The sequence below is a fragment of the Arachis hypogaea genome, chromosome 16 (genome assembly GCF_003086295.3).
Source record: "Arachis hypogaea cultivar Tifrunner chromosome 16, arahy.Tifrunner.gnm2.J5K5, whole genome shotgun sequence".
Taxonomy (NCBI): domain Eukaryota; kingdom Viridiplantae; phylum Streptophyta; class Magnoliopsida; order Fabales; family Fabaceae; genus Arachis; species Arachis hypogaea.
In genome coordinates this window covers 121,379,266-121,385,265 of record NC_092051.1, presented here as the reverse complement: position 1 = coordinate 121,385,265, position 6,000 = coordinate 121,379,266, and positions in this window count along the sequence as shown.

Sequence of the window (6,000 nt, the reverse complement as noted above, 5' to 3'; positions counted from 1 at the left end):
AGGATAGAGTAGAGAAAGAGGGTTCGGCCAAGGGGGTTAAGTGTATGAATGGTGTGTGTATGAAGGGTGGGAAGAATGGGTATTTATAGGGGTGGGATTGGGTAGGGTTCGAATGAATGGGTGGGAAATTTTGAATTTAAAGTGAGTGGGGGTTGGTGGAAGTTATGATGGTTTTGGGAAGAGATATGGATGTGATTGCGTTAGGGTGTATAGGGAAGAGTGAAAGTAAGAGAGAGAAGAAGGTGGGATAAGTGGAGATTCAGTGGGACCTACTGATCCTGTGCGGCTAGGGAATTCGAGTTCCCTACCTCCTTGTGGGCGTTGAACGCCCAGCTCCTGCTGAACGCCAGCTTTGTGCCCCTTGGCTTGCGTTCAACGCCAGCTTCATGTTCCCTAGCTGGCGTTCAACACCAGCAATGTTTCTCTTTATAGGCATTGAACACCCACTCTGGCCTCTCTGGCTAGCGTTCAATGCCAGCAGGGTTCTTGCACCAGGGTGTTCTGTTTCCAGCTCTGACTGTTTCTATTCTAACTACTACACATTATCACAAACTTAAAGAAAACATGAAAATTAAACTGTTAAAACTTAAATAAACTTAATGAAAAATAGAAATAATTTTAATTATGGTTGGGTTGCCTCCCAACAAGCGCTCCTTTAACGTCACTAGCTTGACAGTTAGCTCCTTACAAAGATAGATATGGGGCTCAGAATTTTACTCCTTATAGTGAACTTCTTGCCTGTGCTCTCATGGATAAGTTTTACATGTTTCAGAGACTGGATCTTGTTCACAATATGTGGAATGACTGAGTTGTTATTGAAGACAACTCTCATGACAGGTGAGAGGCTTTCAGTGGGGATCTTCTTATCTCTCCAGCCTTTAGGTACTTTCTTCTTAGTACCAGTGTTTTCAGTGCTTGATAATGGCTACCCAACACCAAACTTAGAGTTGGTGTCTGGGGCTGTGTATGTCTTTGCACTAAAAGAGAGTGTTGGAACACTGAGTGTTGCACAACTGTCTCTTTTCAATCAGAGGGAAAGTTGGGGTTAGGAATCTTGAACAAGATGTGGTCCTCCCATAACTGTAAAATCAGTTCTCCCTTTGCTACATAAATGATGGCATTGGCAGTGGCTGGGAAAGGTCTTCCAAGGATGATGGATTCATCCTCTTCCTCTCCTGTGTCCAAGATTATAAAATTTGTAGGGATGTAAAGGTTCTCAACCTTAACTAAGACATCCTCTACCAGACCATATGCCTTCTTCATTGACTTGTCTGCCATCTCTAGTGAGATTATTGAAGCTTGTACCTCAAAGATTCCCAGCCTTTCTATTACAGAGAGTGGCATGAGGTTTATACTTGACCCTAGGTCACACAGAGCCTTATCAAAGGTAATGGTGCCTATGGTGCAAGGAATCAAGAAGCGTCTGAGATCCGGCATCTTTTGAGGTAACTTCTGCTGAACCAAGGCATTGAGTTCCTTGGTGAGCATTGGAGGTTCTTCCTCTAATATCTCTGTGCCAAATGGCTTGGCATTCAGCTTTATCAGAAATCCTAGGTACCAAGTAATTTGCTCTTCCCTAGTTTTTCTTCCTCATCAAAGGAAGAGTACTCTTTAGATTTTATGATCTTTAATCAAGCATTCAAGGAAACTTCAACGGGCTCTTCATGAACCTTGGGTGTTATCAGTTCTTCAATAGACGAGTTCTCAGTGGGCTTAGGGTTGCCAACTACCCCTATTTTAGCATTCAATGCCAGGACTTGTGTTTCTTTGGGCATTGAACGCCCAACTTGTGTCCCTATGCTAGCGTTCAACGCCATCTTTTATGCTGCCTTGGGCGTTGAACGCCCAGTAAGGACCTCCTTACTAGCGTTCAACGCCAGTGATGGTGGATTTTTGGGCGTTGACCGCCTAGTAAAGACTTCTTTACTGGCGTTCAACGCCAGTGATGGTGGCTTTTAGGGCGTTGAACTCCCAGTAACGACCTCCTTACTGGCATTCAATGCCAGTTTGTGTGCCATTTTGGGTGTTGAACTCCCAGTAAGGTCTTCTTTACTAGCGTTCAATGCCATAGTATCCCTTTCAGATTTGGCCTCAGCTTCTACAGTGATGGCCTTGCACTCCTCTCTTGGGTTTACTTCAGTGTTACTAGGAAGAGTGTTAGGAGGAGTCTGAGGGATTCTCTTACTCAGTTGACCAACTTGTACCTCCAGATTTCTGATGGAGGACCTAGTTTCTGTTATGAAACTGTGAGTGGTCTTAGAGAGTTCAGAGACTATGGTTGCTAAGTCAGAAAAGCTCTGCTTAGAAGTCTCCATCTGTTGCTGGGAAGATGGGAATGGTGGTCTGTTGTTGAACCTATTCTAGGTTCTTCTACCTTGATTATTGTTGAACCCTTGCTGAGTCTTCTGTTGATCCTTCAATGAGAAATTAGGATGATTTCTCCATGAGGAGTTGTAGGGATTTTCATAGGGTTCTCCCAAATAATTCACCTCCTCCATTGAAGGTTGATCTGGATCATAAGCATCTCCTTCATAGGAGGTGTCTTGAGTACTGTCAGGTGCAGCTTGCATTCTAGTCAAATGCTGAGAGATCATATTGACCTGTTGAGTCAATATCTTATTCTGAGCCAATATGGCATTCAGAGTGTCAACCTTTAGAACTCCTTTCTTCTAAGCTATCCCATTGTTCACATGGTTTCTCTCAGAAGTGTACATGAATTGGTTGTTTGTAACCGTTTCATTGAGTTCTTGTACCTCTGCAGGCGTTTTCTTTAAGTGGAGTGATCCACCAGCAGAATAGTCCAAGGACATCTTGGACATCTCAAATAGTCCATCATAGAAGATGCCTAAGATAGTCCACTCTGAGAGCATGCCAGGAAGACACCTCCTGATCAGTTGCTTGTATCTTTTTGTCTAAAGTTTTGAACTTTCACCCTCTTTTTGTCTGAAGTTTTGAACTTTCACCCTGAGCTTGCTCATCTTTTGAGGTGGAAAGAACTTGGCCAAGAAAGCATTGACCAACTTTTCTCAAGAGTCTAGGCTTTCCTTAGGTTGGAATCCAACCATATCCTAACTCTGTCTCTAACAGCAAAAGGGAAAAGCATAAGCCTATAGACCTCAGGATCTACTCTATTGGTCTTAACAGTATCACAAATTTGCAAGAATTCAGATAAAAACTAATGTGGATCTTCTCGTGAAAGTCCATGGAACTTGCAATTCTGTTGCGTTAGAGAGACTAATTGAGGCTTAAGCTCAAAGTTATTTGCTCTAGTGATAGGTATGGAGATAATTCTTCCATGGAAGTCAGAAGTTAGTACAGTGTAGTCACCAAAAACTTTCCTTGCATCTCTTTCATTATTAGGCTCGGCTGCCATATCTATGTTCTCAGCTTCTTGTTCGAATAGCTCTATGAGGTTTTCTCCGGACTGTTGTGCTTTAGCCTCTTGCAAACGCTTTCTTAGGGTCCTCTCAAGTTCAGGATCATGATTAAAGAGAGATTATTTATCTCTGTTCTTACTCATAAACAAGAAAAAAGAATCCAAGAAGAGAGAAAGAAAAGGATTCTCTATGTCAGAATATAGAGGTCTTTTGTTAGAAAGAGATAAATCAAGTAGAGAATAAAAGACTGTCCTTTAATGAGGCTAGATTTCAAAAATCAATAGAGAGAGAAAAGAAGATATTTTCAAAAATAAAGATGGAAAAGAAAGGAAATTTTTGAAAAAGAAGAGAGAGAAAGTAGTTAGAAAATTTTGAAAAAGAAGAAAGAGAAAGGAGAATAAAGAGAGAATAAGATAAAACATGTAACTAATTAACAAAGATTTGAAAATAAGATAAGATAAGAGATTTCAAAAAGATTTAATTTTAAAGATTTTGAAATTTAAAATTGAAAAGGGAAAGTCAACAAGATAAGATAAGAATTGAAAAGATTTGAAAAAAATTTGATTTTTGAAAAAGATTTGATTTTTAAATTTTAAATTTTAAATTTTAAATTTTGAAATTGAATTTTAAAAATTTGAATTTCAAATAAGATAAGATAGGATTGAGATTTGAAAATAAGTTTGAAAAGATAAAATATGGTGAAGATTTGAAAAAGATTGAAATTTGAAATTTAAAATTAAGATAAGATAAGATAGTGATTTGAAATTAAAAGAAAGATAAACCCAAGATAAGATAAAAATTTGAAAAAGTTTGAATTTTAAAATTTTGAAAGAGAGATAAGATAGGAAAGATTCAAATTAAAAGAAAAGATTTGAAAATATTTAAAAAGATAAAATTTGAAATTTGAAATTAAGATAAGGTAAGATAATGATTTGAAGTTAAAATTTGAAATTTTTTTGGAATTGTCGAAATTTTTTTTGTTGAAATAAAGATAAAAAAGATATTTTATTGAATTAATGAAGAAAGAGAAAAACAACCAAAAGACACCAAACTTAAAATTTTTAGATCAAAGAGTACTAATTTTTCGAAAATTAAGAAAACAAACACCAAAAGACACCAAACTTAAAAGTTTTAAGATCAAAACAAGAAAAGAATCAAGAACAACCTGAATACCAAGAAAGAACAATAAGAACAAATTCAAAAATTTTAAAGAAGAGATAAACACACAAAAGATACCAAACTTAAGAATTGATACTAGACTCAAACAAAGGACACTATTTTTGAAAGTTTTTGAAAAAGAAACCAATAAAGTTCAAACTTTTAACAAGAAACAAGAACAAAAGACTCAAACACAAGACAAAGATTAATAAAGAAAAGCAGAGATTTTTGAAAAATTATTTATTTATTTATTTATTTTTGAAAAAAAAAAATAAAAGACCCAATCAAAATAGTAAAAAGTACCTAATCTAAGCAACAAGATAACCCGGTAGTTTGTCAAATTCGCACAACTCCTGGCAACGACACCAAAAACTTGGTGTACAAAACTGACTCCGCACGTTTCGTACAGATAGACCGGCAAGTATACCGGGTCATCCAAGTAATACCTCAGGTGAGTGAGGGTCGATCCCACAGAGATTCTTCGTTTGAGCAAGCAGTTGTTATCTTGCAGATCTTAGTTAGGAGGATCAAAAATATAGTTTGTCAAGGAAAACGCATAAAACAGATAAATAAATAAAACATTATTAGATAGGTGTAAAATCAATGGTATGAGACCGGTTGAGGTTTTGGAGATGCTTTGTCTTTCCAGATTAACTTTTCTTACTTCCTTCTTCAATAACTTTCTGATTCTTTCAATGGCAGTCGTAAGTTATTAACTCTTGTGCTCTCATCAAGTTAACCTCCTCTACTGCAGCAATCCACTATGTTGAAGTGACTCAGGTCCTCTCATCAAGCCACCTCTAGGCTTCTCATTGTAGCAGAAGATGAAGCTCTAAGCAATCCACTCCCCTTCATGATCCTACTCAAGATACCACAGACAAGGCAGATCTTCCGGATCAGAAAGTGTTGCTTCTCTGACTCTAGCCTTAACGCCACAGAGACCTCACTTATCCTCGGTCAACGGGATTTCATTGTCACGTATCCAAAGTTGCACAGGTACTCTATTAGAATCCGCAAAGCAATCTCTAGCTTTAATTCAATGCTATCCGAGTCAGGACTCGCATGGAACCCAATTCATGAGATGAAGAACGAGAATACATAAAAGAATATAATCAGACTTGCATTAAAATACAACAGTAATATTGTTTATTGATAAACTGAAGATTGATGGTTTAGAATTTACAATAAATCCTCGTTGCAAGTATAGTTTCTAAACCAAACAATAATCCTTTCATACAAAAATTTGTTTGTCACGTAAGCAAACCCAATAAAAATAAATAACCGAAGTATTTAAACCTCGGGTCGTCTTCTCAAGGAGTTGCAGGGCAGTATGATTTATTATTGGTTATGAGTAAAAGTGTATTTTTGGGTTTTTTGAATTAAGGAGCAAGTAATTTAAATGACTAGAAGAATAAATTAATAATAATAAAATCTCTTGGCAAGGTATAAGAAATTGAAGTCCTAT